Source organism: Macaca fascicularis, chromosome 15 (assembly GCF_037993035.2).
Source record: "Macaca fascicularis isolate 582-1 chromosome 15, T2T-MFA8v1.1".
Lineage (NCBI taxonomy): Eukaryota > Metazoa > Chordata > Mammalia > Primates > Cercopithecidae > Macaca > Macaca fascicularis.
In genome coordinates, this window is record NC_088389.1 from 129,914 (window position 1) to 146,385 (window position 16,472).

The 16,472-nt window shown below is 48.6% G+C and overlaps 2 long non-coding RNA genes across 8 annotated transcripts in view; one reads left to right on the forward strand and one right to left on the reverse strand.

The window, feature by feature from the left end:
- LOC135967504 (uncharacterized) overlaps positions 1–16,472 on the forward strand; it is a 143,310-nt gene that overhangs the window by 64,454 nt on the left and 62,384 nt on the right. The window lies entirely within an intron of this gene.
- Positions 225–16,158, reverse strand: LOC135967505 (uncharacterized). 2 transcript variants are annotated; one of them, XR_012423994.1, is made up of 3 exons: positions 11,495–16,158; positions 10,253–10,435; positions 225–2,328 (listed from the first exon to the last, which is right to left on the reverse strand). It is a non-coding gene; the product is annotated as an uncharacterized lncRNA (long non-coding RNA). The 2 variants fall into 2 exon arrangements; XR_012423993.1 differs by having other exon boundaries at positions 10,999–16,158.

Genomic DNA, 16,472 nt, shown 5'->3' on the forward strand with positions numbered 1-16,472 from the left:
CAAGCAAGTGTGGGAAAATGATCCTGCCCTTAAATCTAAAAAACGATGAAACAGCAAAGAGCCCTGAAGAGCCCATGAACCTCCTCATGGGGCGGTGAGGAGACACCTCAGTAATGGCTTAAAAAAAAAGTGATAATACTGAAGAAAAGGTAAACAAAATTTTGGGTCTCCTATGGGTAAAGAGATTGTGGTTTACATTTTGGAGGTATGCGTTTATATACTTATTTATTTTTCTTTGTTGGATTTAGAATTAGTTGAAATAATTGTGTTTTTTAAATTAAAAAAATTGGGGTATACGAAGTCTAATCCCTTTGTGACATTTCTGTACTGTGAGACTCCACATACAAAAGTGAAGCCCAGACTGTCTGTCTCTAATGAACCAGAGAGAGGTGGTCATCTCCTGCAGGCCGGTCTGGTCTCCAGGCATCTGGCCATCCTCCCAGTCTTGGGCACACCTGCATCACTGGTGCTTCCTGCCAGACTGTGACTCTGCCCAGGTTTCAGGAGCACCCAGAACTGTTTTCCTAGGGGCTCCTGCTTTGTCCTGGCTCCTGGAAGCACAGGCTTTTGACGAAGGACTCTCCCCACTGCCAGGTAAATTGGTGATTGCCCCATAGTCTGTATTTATCACATGGGGCACAGAGAGTCTGGGCGTGCTGTCCTGGCCCTGGAGCCAGCTCTAGGACTGCCCGGCGGCATTGCCTCCACCCCTCATCTGGGAACAGGGCGGTGGGGAGGAGAAGGGAAGCAGGGTCTTGACCCTTCTGCGTCTCGAGAACACGGGGAACACATCGTCTCATTGCCTCACACCATTCACAGCCCAAGCTTGTGTGAAGTATTATTTTATAACCTCCCCTGACAATGATGTATTTTATATAAGCAGCACATAAAGTGGTAATTTAATACCCTATCGAGCAGGATTAAACAATAAGGAGCAGATATCACTGTAGAAAAGTTACTTTATCCGGGAAACATTTATCTACTGCAGGTGGATGTGAATCATGGCTTCCTCCTCGGTGGCTCCTGATGAGCCTGTGAAATTCTGTCCTGTTCACCACTGTTAGTTATAAGCTACACCTTTCCTTCTATGACGTTAGTTACAAGCTCTACCTTTCCTTCTATGATGTTTATTTCTTGCCTGTTCAGCACTGTTAGTTACAAGCTATACCTTTTCTTCTGTGATGTATATTTCTTGAAGGCATGGACTAAATCCTAATTCCACAGTATTCGATGCACATACTCAAGAGATACTTGTTTGAATGAATGGATTAATAGAAAATAGAAGTGGTGACTTCACTTTATTTCATTATGTCAAACTTTGTCTACACGGAAAATTATATGGTCCTTTGGAAAAACAGGGCCTCTGTGCAGGGTTGTTAGAGATTGTGAGAATGCCGCAAATGGCTCTGTGGCTCTAGGCTCACAAAGGGCTTGAGGGACTTGGTGGCGCACCTGTGTTGAAAACTGAGTTCTGCAAATCCATTCGAGTGACCTGCCAGCACACACAATCCTACTTCCCAGTTGATTTCTGCACAGAGGCTTCTCCTGAATGCCCCAGGTGAACGTGGGTTCAGCCAGCACTGCTGGGCTTCCACAGCAAGCCAGGGTGCTGCAGGGACGAGAGAGAAGAGGGGCAGGACCAGGATCTTCCTGGGCCCCAGTGCCCGTGTGGGGACGCTGCCTGGCCTGGCTTTTCTGGGGGAGGTCAGGGAAATGATGGCATGGAGGGACTGTTGGTATGAGTCGCTTGCTCAAACATAGATCCCAGGCCTGTGTGGGAGGCAAATAGAAATTTATGTGGGTATCATCAGTAACATAGCAAACATGGGCTTCTTCACTAGGGTGGCTGACCCTCTTGCTCATCTGCTGAGCAAAGGCCCGGCCCGGCCCGGCCTGGCCTGGCCTGGCCTGGCCTTCTACGCCTCCACAGTGAGCTTTTCTCAAGCTCTGTCCACTCCATGGAGATAGCCGGAGCCAGGGCAGATATGGGGTGTTTTCCACTTTTTATTTATTTTTTCTTTTTTGAGATGGAGTCTTGCTCTGTCGCCCAGGCTGGAGTGCAGTGGTGTGATCTCGGCTCAGTGCAAGCTCCACCTCCCAGGTTCACGCCATTCTCCTGCCTCAGTCTCTCGAGTAGCTGGGGCCACAGGTGTCCGCCAACACACCAGGCTAATTTTTTGCGTTTTTAGTAGAGTCAGGGCTTCACCGTGTTAGCCAGGATGGTCTCAATCTCCTGACCTCGTGATCCACCAGCCTCGGCCTCCCAAAGTGCTGGGATTACAGGCGTGAGCCACTGCACCCGGCCAGGTATTTGTCAGTTTTTGAAAGCTACATTTAAAGAATGAAATAGACCGAACAGAATTACTTCCTTTTGAATATTTAATACTCAGTCTACCAGAACACTTAAATATAGCTAATGTATTCAAATAATAAGAAAGAACTTTCCCTCTGTTCCAAAGAAAAAGTATAAACAACCTTTTACTTGTCAGGGATTTCACTATGTTTCTAAAAAGCCAGCAAGCACTTTTCCTGAAATAGACCCATCTCTTCCTCTGCATAGACCCTATGAACATTTTAGCTACATTTCTGCTGTATCTTAATGTGATAGATTGTAGAAAATTCCTTGCTACTGGAACTTCACGATGCTTTCCTTTGAAACATCAAATAGAAAGTATGGATAGTAAATCTCAGACTAGTTGCAATTATCAGTCTTGGTAGAGCTGCCACCCACAGCCTCTGTCAATTACAACAGAGTGTGTCTCCCCAGCAACCCGGATTAGATTGCGGACCAAGCCAGGCTCACCCAGGATTCAGTGCAACGTCTTTCAAAGCGGTAGTCACTGCCCCTGGAGGAGACTTGAGAAGTCCTCCCTTTGATGCCTGTGCAGGGCTGTTCTCAGATCACAGCAGCTGCAGCTGCAGCTGCAGCTGCAGCAGCATCTCAGAGGATGCCAGCAGGGGTGTCCTGGGTATTGACATCACGGTAGGGGCCTGCAGTGTCTGAATGAAATGGGCCGTGAAAGTGAGCACCCTAGAGGAGTCCACAGCCACGTTTCAAAGGTGCAGTGGCCCGAGGTGAACCCCAGAGCACTGAGGAGCCTGGAGTTGACCTGTCACGACTTCATTGAGAGAGCTGACGGAATTCCGTACCTGTGCGGGCAAAATATGGCTGTTTGCGCTTGGCCCCTTCTCAGTCCAGGGCCAGGGAGGTTGTCTGCACAGCTAGTGGGAGCTTAACTTTGTGCACACTCGGGGTTGGGTCCCACTCCTTTCTGTGATCCCAGGGAAGATAGACATGCCGAGCTCTCCTGGAAGAGGGCCCTGACGAGTGGAAGCTGAGCTTCAAGATGGTCGGCCTTGTGGTGTGCGTGGCGGGTTCGGAGTCGGTGTGTGCTGAGTGGGGGCCCGGCTGCTGCTGTCGCTATTGGGCTCAGCAGACGCTGCGGGGGACGTGGCTCCTGTTGTACTTGGTGGTTTTCTCCTCACAGGAGTGGGTTTCCCTGCTGTGAAGGTGTCGGGGCTGTGACAGGCAGCCTGGCAGGAGGAAGACGCTCGTGGGGTTGTGCCCCGAAGCCCCCTTCCTCTTGAGGAGCATGAAGGGGGTTTGGGACCCTGCTTCCGGCTGCGCTCCCTTGCTAGGTTCTTGGCCTCGGGGGCCAGGAGAAGCTGAGTACAGGCCTGAAACCTGGACCCCTTCCACAGCCTCCGTGGCGTTTGTGGTGGTATGCGGGACGAGGCCCTTGGAACTCCAAGCCCTACGCTGGCATGCCCGCCCACTGGGGCATCTTGGGCACCTGCTGTGTGCTTGGCTCCGTGGTGGGGTGGGCGGTAGCAAGGGCTGTGGGGTAGAGTGGACACGGTACGCGGATGATGAGAAGCGTCAGGGAGGCAGTGAGAGCACAGCTGAGACCTGCAAGGAGGGGACTGGCTGTGGGTGTTGGGGCTCAGGGAGCTGCCTCTACCCAGAGCCACAGTGGCCAGTGAGGGCAGAGCAGGGGACCGAGGCCCAGGGAAGCCGTGTGTATGGTTCGCATCAGGTGTGCGGGTCTGCCGGGCTGTGCGGCCCTTCTCAGTCCTGGCTGGGCCTGGGGTCCCAGAGGGAACGGAGGGTCTTCGCATCTCCCTCCTCTTGCTTCCCTGCTGCTTCCTGGTCAAGGGATGCTTCTTTATTGCAACTCTGGCAGTTATTCTGCATATTAAGAGGAGTTTCACAAAATCGTAGGGGGGGAGGCGGACTAGGGATTCATTTTTTTTTTCTCCCCCTGATTTTACACGGAGCCTTCTACTACCCCTTAGTGTGGAGGCAGAGTGCAGATGCTCTACAGTTATCTATCCAGGAAGAGAAGAGCTGATGGGAAGTCACAGATCTGATCATTGCAATAGCACTGACATTTTTAAGTGGGAGAATGCTGATGTCTATAATCAGAGTAAAACTTCAGTAGCTTCAACATAAAGATTCTGAGATGATCTTAGAGCCATTTCGTCCCTAGATCCTTCTGCAGTGTGGAGTGTGACATCTCTACCAGCCTCTGGTCAGTGGCCGCCTGTGGGTAACTGAATGCTTGAAGTGTAAATGAGAACTTCTAATTTTATTTAATTTTAGTCAAATTTAAATAGCTATATGGCCCGGGCACCGTGGCTCATGCGTGTATTCCCAGCAGTTTGGGAGGTCGAGGCGGGTGGATCATGTGAGGTCAGGTGTTCAAGACCAGCCTGGCCAACAAGGTGAAATCCCATCTGTACTTAAAAATACAAATAAAATAGTCTGGCGCGGTGACAGGCGCCTGTAATTCCAGCTACTCGGGAGGCCGAGGCAGAAGAATCACTTGAACTCGAGAGGCAGAGGTTGCAGCAAGCCGAGATCGAGCCACTGCACTCCAGCCTGGGTGACAGAGGGAGACTCTGTCTTAAGAAAAAAAAAGATTTTAAAAAACCCTACATGCCCCTAGTTGCCTCTGTAGGAGACGGCATGGTTCCAGAAGGTAGACTTTGTGTTGAGGACTCTGCAGCGTCAGGCTGGAGACAGTCTCCCTTCCTAGCAGCGTGGGCCCCTGGGCTGTTCTTCTACCAGAAGGGATGGTGGCGTCTCTGGGAGGTATCTGTAGACTCAGATCTGTGTGGATTAGTGGCTTGTGTTACTCACAGATACTTAATTTTATGGGTAAATGAATATCTGGACTGGCTGCAACTTCAGGGCGAGATTCGGGAGTAGGGAGTGAAAAGTGACGACGGAACCCTGGGCTTGTCCTGCTGCCCCCAGGACCCGGTCGGGGTGCCTTCTCGTCTGAAGTCCCAGCACGTGGTCAGGGTACCCCTTGCCTCTGAAGCCCCCAGGAAGTGATCGGGGCACCAATCCCCTCTGAAGCCCCAGCACCTGGTCGGGGCACCCCTCCCTTCTGAATCCCCCAGTACCTGGTCGGGGCGCCCCTCCCTTCTTAAGCCCCCAGACCCTCCTGGCCTGCGGTGCTGCTTCTCCAAATGCTGTCCTTGGCTGTTTTCCAGGAGTCACCTGCACCAGAGCAGGCTGCGTGTGTCATTTCTTGTCGGATCTGGGGTGTCAGTGAAGCTCATTTATCTTGTCTTCCTCCTCATGTGCCGTATCTCACCTGTTGACTGTCTGAGTTTGTGTGAGTGCGTGTTGTGCGTTCTCAGGCTGTACTCGGTGCTTAGGTGACAAGAACGTCTTAGAGCAACGGACTGTCTGCTCCAAAGGACGCTGGGCATGAATCGAGACACAGTTTACTTGTGGGGTTTAAATTTCCTGGGTGTTGGAGGCAATTAAGGGGAAACAAGGTCTAAAAAAGCCCCTGCAGATGAGGAAGGCAATAATGAAAAAAATTACTCTATACACACTTAGCAGTTGATTTAATTTGTAGGTGAATTTTGCATTTCGGGAACTACTAAAGGTACTGTTTGTAGGGATTCCTTGATGAGCTTCTTGTTTTCTGTCTAGAAAGTAAAGTGGATCGGTTTTGCCTTTAATGCTGACTGACTAGAATCTACTTCCTTTTCCCCCCATTCACGTTAGGGTGGGGATTGGACTGGAAGAGCTGTAGGATCTCTTTATTTCTGATCTTAAATGAATTTTTTCTTCAATGCCCTGTTCTTTGGTTTGGGAAATGTGCTCAATTTGTACCGTGCTTTAAATGTACACAAGGGTCGAAATTGCTACTTTTCTTTAAAGTTAGATATAACATCTTAAGTAAAATGTCATCTATAAATCAGGCACAGTCTGGGGCCTGGAGACCCCTCTTGTCGCTTCCTTCCAGCTGTGTCTTCTTCCCTGGCCACATTGCCCTGGCCACATCTCCTCCCCACACCACGCCGTGTCATCCGCCCACCACCTCACCTCTGGTCACAACACCTCCCTCCCGGCCACATCACCTGTGGCCTCACTGCCTGCCTCCCTCCTTCCTGGTGGCCTCCGTGGCTCCCACTGTCTGCCCTCCCGAGGGTCTGTTCAAGGCTCCTTCCCCGTTTTCCACTCCTGAGTGGGTCTCGGGGCCTAGATGTTTCACAGGATGCAAGTTTCTTCCCTTCCAGCCGTGGGTCTCTGAGCGACAACTCCAGAGAGGGCACTAAGCTCTCCTTACCTACCTGGGGGGCCCTGAGCCCTGACCACCGACCACCAGGGCTTTTCTGCAGTGTGTGGGGCAGACTCATGCATGAATTGGACTAAAAAGATGCTTCCAGGAATCCTTGTTTTAAGTGCACTGGAGCAGAGATGGGGAGAGGGGACCACCTGGTTTGCTCAGAATTTGGTCCTGATCACAGCCAATGAGGCAACATAAGCACCTCCTAAATGAAGCGTTCCACAGACTGATTTTACACATGACAGCAAGGCTTCACACAATGAGTGAGTTTGAGCTGCATTTGAAGGAAGAACAGGTCCCTGTAGGTGGAAATGAAAGGTAAGCGTGACCCAAGCCATCAGCAGCAGCGGGGGTGGGGTGGTGCAGACTCCCCATGGATGGTGGGCATGGCTGAAATGCAGGAGAGGGCAGCGGTGCGAAGGAACAGCAGGGCGGCAGTAAAATTCCCCTGCAGAGAGGGGACGTGACTGAGATATTATCACATGTATACAACTGAGAGATGATTTGAGGAGGATTTCTGGGAGCCTGTGGGAAGAGCACGTGGTCATCATCAGTTCTCGGGATCTCTTTTTATGAAGTGAAAATAGTCTTGCCTCTGCCTATCTTGTGAGCTGTTGTGACGATCAAATCGGATAATCTTCAGCGAGCCTTGTAAATGCTAAAGGTTATGACAGACTGTTCCAGCCCCCTTGTCTCTACCCTCCTTTCCTCCTGGGTAACGTGAACCCTGCTGGGTACCTCACTATCTGCCTGGTTTCCTCCTCCATAACGTGAGCCTTGAGTACTTGCTGGGTACCTCGCTGTGCACCTTCCTTAGTAACGTGAGCCCTGAGTATTTGCTGGGTACCTCGCTACCTGCCGTACAGCTGGCTGTAGAATTGTCAAACGCACTTGGCTGGCACATAAGCAGAAGTGCTCGCTGGGCCTTGGGAGGGCTTTGTGACATGTGGGTGCCTTCTGTTCCCTGTTAGGCTGGAGCTGCAGGAGCCCCCCTAGACCAGATAGAGGACCAAGGCTGTGGCCTCGGGGTGGGGGCTGGGGGAGCTCCCTGGGTTTATTGTGTGGGTGAGAGCAAACTTCAGTCCCGCTGTGGCATTGGGATTCAGGGTTCCTTCTGGAATGTTCTGAGTGAGAAACAGGAAGTGCGCACAGGTGCGTCCTCTGCGGATTTTATGGTTATCTCTTGGGAGAGCACTGGTGCCTCTGAACTATGAACCTGCAGAACCACTTGTTCCACTAACGGCCGCCTTTATATAAAGAATGACTTACAAAAGATGCCACTTCAGATGGAGGTATTTGCAGGTGTGGCCTGAAAAATGAACAAAATGACTTTCATCTCAAGGAAAGTACCTTACATTTTTCCCAATGATAGACATTTGAGCTTTCCAGCGAATATTAAAACATAAAAATCTTGTGTCCACCACTTTCTCATGTGATCAATGGTGATACTGATGTGGGGTTTTGTTTGTTTTTTTTTTTTTTTTTGGACATATAATGAAATGTGGAAGCCGCTCATAACTCTGAACCAGTATTTTCTAACCAATGTGTGATTACAAAATCGTGTGCTGGTAAAAGCCATTCAAGTGCAAGACGGACCAGTCGACTTAGAAGGAATTGGGGCAGAAAGGCCCGTCGACCAGAGCACAGACTCTGTGTTGCAGACAGCCTGTACGGAAGTGCCACTTGTTACATTTGGCAGCAGAGAATACCTAAAATGATCTGAAAACACAATGAAAATACTGCTTCCTAATTGTATATCAGTATGGGGTCGGACTTTCTTCATAAACTTCAGCCATGGCTCTGCAGCCCACTGAACGCAGATGCAGGCATGAGAATCCTGCTGTCTGAGGTGCAGAGATGTTAGGTGTTTTCACAGTAGCACAAACTGTTGCCACGCTGCTGCTTATTTTGGAAAATGGTTTCTTCTTTAAGACTGTGTTAAGATGTAATGACTTTATCCTTGTAAAAGAAACTAAATTATGTTCTTTTTTTTTTTTTTTTTTTTTTTTTGAGACGGAGTCTTGCTCTGCCACGCAGGCCGGAGTGCGGTGGTGTGACCTCAGCTCACTTCAACCTCTGCCTCCTGAGTTCAAGCGATTCTCCTGCCTCAGCCTCCCTAGTAGCTGGTACTACAGGTGTTCAGCACCATGCCAGGCTAATTTTTGTATTTTAGTAGAGACGGTGTTTCACCATGTTGGCCAGGCTGGTCTCGAACTCCTGACCTCAAGTGATCCACCTGTCTCTGCCTCCCAAAGTGCTGGGATTACAGGCATGAGCAGCCACCACTCCCGGCCTGATGAGAAAACTTTTTTGTGCTCTTTAATAAAGTGCAAAGGGTTCCTGAGACCAAAAAGTTTGAAAACCACTGGCTTAAACCGACAAAATTGTCCATGATTCTTCAGTGTATCTTCTAATCTGTTGATGGAGAGAGGACAGCAAGGGTTGCTTTACTTTTTTCCTTTCACAACTCAATGGTGCTGGGACAACTGGGGTATCCACATAGAAAAGGATGGACTGGACCCTTCCTCACCCTACATGCAAAGCTCAACATGGTTCCAATGTAAGGAGCTGACTGAGACCCATTCTGTCAGTCTGCTGGGTACCATAACGGACACCACAGACCGTGCGACTTAGACAATAGCATCTTATTTCCTTTTTTCTGGAGACTGGAAGCCTGGGATCAAGGTGAGGGCAGGGTTGGATTCTCTGGGGCCTCACCCCATGCTGTGTAGACAGCTTCTTCTCTGTGTCCTCACAGGTTTCTCTTACGTGTATGCAGCACTGAGGACTGTGTCTAAATTCTCTTAAAAGAACACCAGTCATACTGGATCAGGGCCTACTTTTAAGATCTTAGGGGACCTAAATTGCCAAGTTAAAGGCCCTGTATGTAAATACAGTGACATTTTGGGTTTCTGGGGTTGTGACTTTAACATGGAATCTTGGGGGAGGGGGACAGTTCAGCTCATAACACCTTTAGGGGAGAATCCTGGAGAAACTGTTAGGTTGGATTAGGCAATGTTTCCTTGGCTGAGACGTCTAGAGCTATAACAAGCAACTGAAGGGAAAAAGACGGTATCAAAATTAAAAATGTTCAATTCAGAGGATACTATTAAAGTAAAAAGACAACCCACAGAACAGGATACATTATCACGATAAGGACCTGATATCAAGAATATATTCAAAAACTCTTAATAAAAATCCAATTTAAAAATGGACAAAGGATTTGAATAGACATTCTCCAAAGAAAGACATACAAATGCCTTAAAAAGCACATGAGATGTTTAGCAGAATTCGTCATCTTAGAAATGGAAATCAAAACCACCGTGAAATAACACTTCACAACCACCGTGATGGGTGGGTAAAACCCCAGTATTGGACAGTGACATGTTGGTGAATTGGGGAAAACTGAAATCTTGATATATTGCTAGTGGGAGGGGAAGTAAAATGGTGCAGTTGATTTGGAAAAGTCTGACAGTTCCTCAGAAAAGCATGAAATCACCGTACGACCCAGCAATTTCACTCCTAGCCATATGCTCAAGAAAACTGAAAACATTTTTCCAAAAAGTATGTCATGCCTGAATCTTCACAGCAGCATTATTCATAGTAGTAGAAACAGTCCAGGTGTCTGTCAACCGGTCACTCACTGAGATTCCACTCACCTTAGACGTGAAAGATGTCAGCACCGAAGGTCACACCAAAGGTCATGCACTGTACGATTCTCCTCACAACAGGTGTCCAGAATGGGCAAATCCAGAGAAAAGGAAGTTGGCTGGTGATTGCCAGGGGCTGGTAGAAGGAAGGAGCCAGGTGCTGACTCTTAATGGGTTCAAGGTTTCTTTGGCCTGTGGTGAAAAAGTCCCGGAATTACATACTAGTGGTTGATGTGCAGCTTTTAGAATATGCTAAAAAGACTGAATTGTATTCTTTAATATTGGGGCTTTTGTGCTTTGTAAATTGCTTTTCAATTTAAAAAGGAATTCAAGAAGTTATTTGGTGTTGATATGATAGTATCCAAAACAAGTTACTATGTAACTCACGTCCCCAGAGTTAAACTTCATTTTCTGAGGATCTTGAAGTGTTTGAGGCTAGGAGACACAACGATCCTATACTGTATGTTACACCCCATCTTACTGATTTCTATCTCACATAACCATATTCAGGAAAAACCGACAGGTAAATGTGAGCTGAATGCTATGCAGAGGCACATTCCTCTTACCCGGATGATCTTTAGTGGTACAGTAAGAGATGAGATCATAGCAACGTTAGTTTAGTTAGTTTTAATTTCCATGGCAACAGGAATTTGGCACATGGGATGAGTTAGATCTCCCTGCACAGCTCCTAACGGGGTTGCCCATTTCTGTGTGGTGTCTGTGTATATTCTCGCTGTGGAAATAAGTGATAGCACCTGCACAAACACTTGTCCGGAAGCGCACACGAAGCTGGTGAAGGCAGAGGACAGGCGAGAGGGAAGCATGGCTCAGCCCTGGCAAAGAAGACCGTTATTCCAAACGCAAAATATTCAGGAACACAATCCTTGGGAAGACTGGTGATGTCTTTAGACCTCACCACTATCGGGTTGTATCTGTGCAGCCAGTTACCAGAGCCGCAGAACGGCGTGTGTTGGTATTGGTGTCATCACTCAACGATTCTGACTTTTCCTGGTGCTGAGGATGACTGCATATGGCAGAAGCAAAGTGCTAATCTAGCACAGGTCATCATATCCAAGTTCTTTTCTATGAAGGCGGGCAGGGTTAGGAACCACCCCACCCCACCCCACCCCACTCCCCAATCCTATAAGAACTGGGATCTGATGATCTGTGCTGTCGAGAGAGGCAGGGTTAGAACACCTCATTCCTCAATCCCATTGTTGAAAATAATAGTTGGATTGGGAGGGTTTTTACTCCTAAGGTTGAAGCCGTGCATTTCTGGAGCCTGGGCTGTCAGTCATGGTGGCTGGGGAATGCTGGGGCTGCGGTTGTCTGGCTGCCGGTAGCCCTGCTGGTGGGTCCTCCCTCTTTGACACCGTTCATTTCTGAAGCTTGCTTTCCCCGGTGTTGGAAGTAGCAGCACTGGAGGAATGGCCGCCTTCCTACAGTGAAGCTCTGGCAGGAGAGGAGAAGATACGGAGCGTCTGTTCAAGGACGTGACGTTCTGGGCACTGCACCATGCGTTCTGCTTCTCAGCTGTGCCTCCTGGTTGATGTTACCATCACCTGGCATTTCCCAGGAGGTAACTCGCGAATGCCACACTGATGGAACAGTGCGGCTCGAGTCCAGGGCCGCTAGAGCACATCAACAAGGTCAGGCTGGACGCATGTGCTTGCTGACAGGAAAATGACAGGAAATGACATGTCAGTTCAGGAAAATGACAGGAAATGTCATGTCAGTTCAGGAAAATGACAGGAAATGTCATGTCAGTTCAGGAAAATGACAGGAAATGTGTTTGCTGACAGAAAAATGACAGGAAGACGACAGGAAAGAGGCCCATGAGGAGAGGAACCAGTAGATTCAAGGCAGTTAACCGAAGGAGCGAGCCATCACAGGCTGGGAGGACACCCCAGCCACAGTGGATGTCAGCGGTGGTGGCTGGACTCGGGGTCCGTGAATGTTGCATGATCGAACGTGTTTGGTACATTCTCAGCTCCTGCCCAGGTGCCTCCCAAGCATCAGGTGTTGTGGCTCCCCACACCCTTCCCATCTGTGTGTAGCATGACCACCACCTTCCTACCGTGTGTTTGTCCTATCACGGCTGCTGTGCCTAACGGACGCTTTGCTTTCCAGCTACTTTCCTATAACCAAAGCCCTTGAACGACTTTGCGTTTCAGAGACGACAGGGTATTAGTTTTTCATGATTGCTCTGAGGATTGCCGAAAGCAAATGTAACTTACAGGATGGAAGATATTGGAGACAGTAATTATAGATGACTTTTCTCAGTTTTTTGATTGTGGTAAAGTTACACAGCACTCTATTTTTAAGTGTATGGTTTTGTGGCATTAAGTGTGTTCACACTGTCGTGCTGCGATCACCGCCATCCATCTCCAGAACTTTCTGGTCTCCCCACGCTTGAAACTCGGTCTACCAAACACTAGCTCTCCTCCCGCCCCAGCTCTGGTAAGCACTACAGGTTGCTTACAAAATAAGCTTTTTCAGTAAGAGAAGGGGCAAGGAAAAGAGCTCTAAAGACTGTCTTGAGATTTGAGGAAGTGTTTTAGGTTTTGTTGTGTGGTTCCCGGTGTAAAGGAACTATTGAAGACGTGGGAAGGCGAAGGTCTGTGATCTCAGGAAGTGCTGGGCTGGGCAGCTTTCCCACTGTGACGGGGGCACTTGCCCTCAAACCTGTCTGAGATAATCGCGTGAGGATGGTGCTGCATTGTGACAGCTCTGAACTTGGTCTCCTTGAACGTTGCCAGGTACATAAGCTTTGGCGGTTACCGTCTAGTGTCTGTGGGAGACCTAGAATTTGAACATTGTTGACTTTAGGACACACTCATTTTATAACACTCTACCTGTTCTCATCAATAGGAAATATGCTGTGTCCTTTTTTTTTTTTTTTTTGAGAGGGAGTCTCGCTCTGTCGCCCAGGCTGGGGTGCAGTGGCCGGATCTCAGCTCACTGCAAGCTCCGCCTCCTGGGTTTACGCCATTCTCCTGCCTCAGCCTCCCGAGTAGCTGGGACTACAGGCGCCCGCCACCTCGCCCGGTTAGGTTTTTTTGTTTTTTTTTTTTTGTATTTTTTAGTAGAGATGGGGTTTCACCGTGTTAGCCAGGATGGTCTCGATCTCCTGACCTCGTGATCCGCCCGTCTTGGCCTCCCAAAGTGCTGGGATTACAGGCTGGAGCCACCGCGCCCGGCCTTTTTTTTTTTTTTTTTTTTCCCCCTTAATATTCTGTGTTGCCGTAACAGTAGTTGCAGCGGACGCTACTTCTGGTTCATGGTCATCACCAAACACAAGCTTCAGGAAACCGTGTGAAAAATGAAGGGGAAAGTGCTGTTCTGCAAAGGGCTTTTTTGAACATCTTGTTTTTTTCTGGAATATCTGTTTTGGTGTAAAACGTTTTCATATTTAGGGGTTTGTAACGTGTTTTATACTGGTTAGCTTTGAAACCCCATGTTTTTGCATGCCATGGGGCTGCTTTATCCTGTTATTCTATGATATAGCAGGTTGGCAAAACTATTGGTTATTTCACTTTAAAAACCAAAGCAGCTTACAGATTGAGTGTGATTCTTGTAAGAATTTAATTGTAAAATTGATTTGTGTTCAACAAGCTTACTGGAATGGCTAGATCCGTGGACAAAAAGATAAGAACATGTCAAGTCTCTGGGCCAGGAAGGACTTCCAAATAATACAAGTGATACACATTAATTTCTTAACAAAAGATTAGATTTAGTACATAACTGTTTAAAACCTCCATATTTTCTATTATAGCCATTCCACAGTGCCCATGGGGGTGGGCTGCAGGACTGCCTATGGAATCCAAGGTCTTTGGGCGTTGAGGTCCCTGCAATAAAATGGCATCGTGTTTGCATATGACATATGCACATCCTCCTGCAGATAGTCATGTCAGGGTTGCTCGTAACAGCTATACCATGGACATTCCATGCGAGTAGTTGTTTAATGAATAATAAAGTCTGAATGCTTAGTACAAACACATTAAAAAATATGTTGATCTATGGTTGGTTGAATCCACAGGCCTGGAACCCCGGGAGAGAATACAAACTCTAGAAGCAAAACGAACAAAGCACTTGAGGTCAGCAGTGACGGGTGTGGGATCACACTGAATCTCATGTGTTTTGCTGTCTGTGTCACTGTGTCCCGTGTAAACGGGAATCATTTGTAGCTTAAGGTAAAATAGGTAACAGGAAACACTACAGAGTGGGCACGAAGGCGCGCCCCTCATTACCCCGTGTTACAGCCAAGCGTCTGCCTCCTAGGGAAGGATTTGTTCTGTGGGGAGACTAGATGTTGATGATTTCCGGATGTGTGAAGGGAAACTCCCTCCGAGAAGCGTGGCTTTGGCCGGAGCACATCAGACGAGAGTTACCGTGGCATGGAGTTTCCACAGTGGCCCTCAGGCCTGCTGCTTCTCTCCTCTCCCCACCCCTGGCCCTGACTCTTACCAAGGGAGGCAAGTTCAGCTCCAGCTGAGCCCCGCACAGGGCTGTGGGTCTCTAGGGCAGGTGCCCACCTTCGCCTGAACAGGCTGTGTCAGAGGAGGGTCTGGCTGTACTTGAGCTGTGAGAGATGCTCTCAGAGATCCAGCATCCTGAAAACCCAGGTGCTGAAGGTTCCTCCTCTTCCACCATCCTGCGGGGAAGGGGGTCTTATCCTGCTTCCCCTCAACCCAAGCTGACTTCTTGTCTGTTCTGTACACCTAGGTTTTCAGAACAGTTTTGTTAATCATCTAGCAGACAAACAACCATAAGGTGACAGCCTGGGAGGGTAGACGGCGCTGGAAGGTAGTTTCCTGAATAACAGCGTTCAGTTTCCTGTTTTGCCATCATTTGACCCAAGGCCCCAAGATAATTGAAATATTGTCAGCCAAACACCGATTTTTTAATCTGAGTTTTTTTTTTCTTTTTAAGTTATGGGTGCAAACTTATAACCAGGGACCTGACAAAAGAGAAGGATTTATTTGCAAAGTGAATGTCGGGGATGGTTGGCATTTGCCAACTCTGACTAGCAGGGACCCAGGCTGCTTCCGTTCTGCTGCCCGACTCCTGATCCTCCAGCTCCTGCCCCTGTTCCCACCAGCAGGAAGAGGAGCGGGAAGGTGCCTTTTCCCCTTTAAGGGGGTGAGGTGAGAGTTGCACCTGCCACTTAGCTAGTCCCTGGGGTGATTCTCCAGCATGGGTGGGAGTTGGGTTTGGAGGCCTGAGCCCCGTGAAGCTGGGGTTGCTGTTCCCTGAGCAGCAGGAAACTGGACTCTGGGAAGTGGGGTCAGAGGGTAGCATCCTCAGGAGGGGCCTCTCGTCCCATTTGACATCTTCACTGCAAAAGGGGGTGTGGGCTTCATGGTCCATTGACAAATAGAACGTTACTTTTTTTTTTTTTTTGAAGCACATAGAACCCTAATTCCTTTGGCTTTTACTAAAGTGGCATTTTGTAATTCCACATGATTTCATTGATATACTCGCAGGAGAGAATGCTTCCTGTAAACCAGAAGGATCTCTGCGACAGTCCTCGATCCATAGAGAGTTCATTTTCCCAAGGTTATAGACACAGCCTTAGGAGGGGTTGAGGACACACTGCGGCAGCCTCAGGAGGTCCTGGACATGTGTCCAAGGTGTTTGGGGCACAACTTGGTCTTACACATTTTAGGGAGACGTGAGACATCAATACATGTGAGACGTACGTTGGTTCAGTCTAGGAAGGATGGACGGCTCGAAGCGGGGAGGGATTTCCAGGTCACAGGTAGATCAGACAAATGCATTTCTGGTGCATCTTTCCAGAGGAAGCAGTCAGATCCGCATTTATCTCCGTGTGCAGATGGTGACTTTGAGTTCTGTCCTCTGTCCATGAGGAATTTCCTTGTGGATCGGTTGTGAGGGAGGTACGTGGCTTTTCCCCCCACCCCCAGTAGCTGTCTCTGTTAGGAAGAGCATGGGAGGCAGGTTTGGTCTAAGCTCTTCCTCACCTTGACGTCCCTTTACCTTAGTGATTTTGGGGTCCTGAGATGTATTTTCAACTTCATGTTTCTGAATACACTGGCACTCTAAACAGTGTTGTAGGAGGCATCTAACTTACTTAGAAGAAGAAGAATATCTGGAAACACTTGAGCACCTTCGTCCTTGAGAGAACCAAGCCTTTGTTTAGTTTGCTTTGCCCTGAGGCTGTTACGCTGTCCCGGGCTGTGCGGCCTTAGAAAGCTGTGCCCCTGTG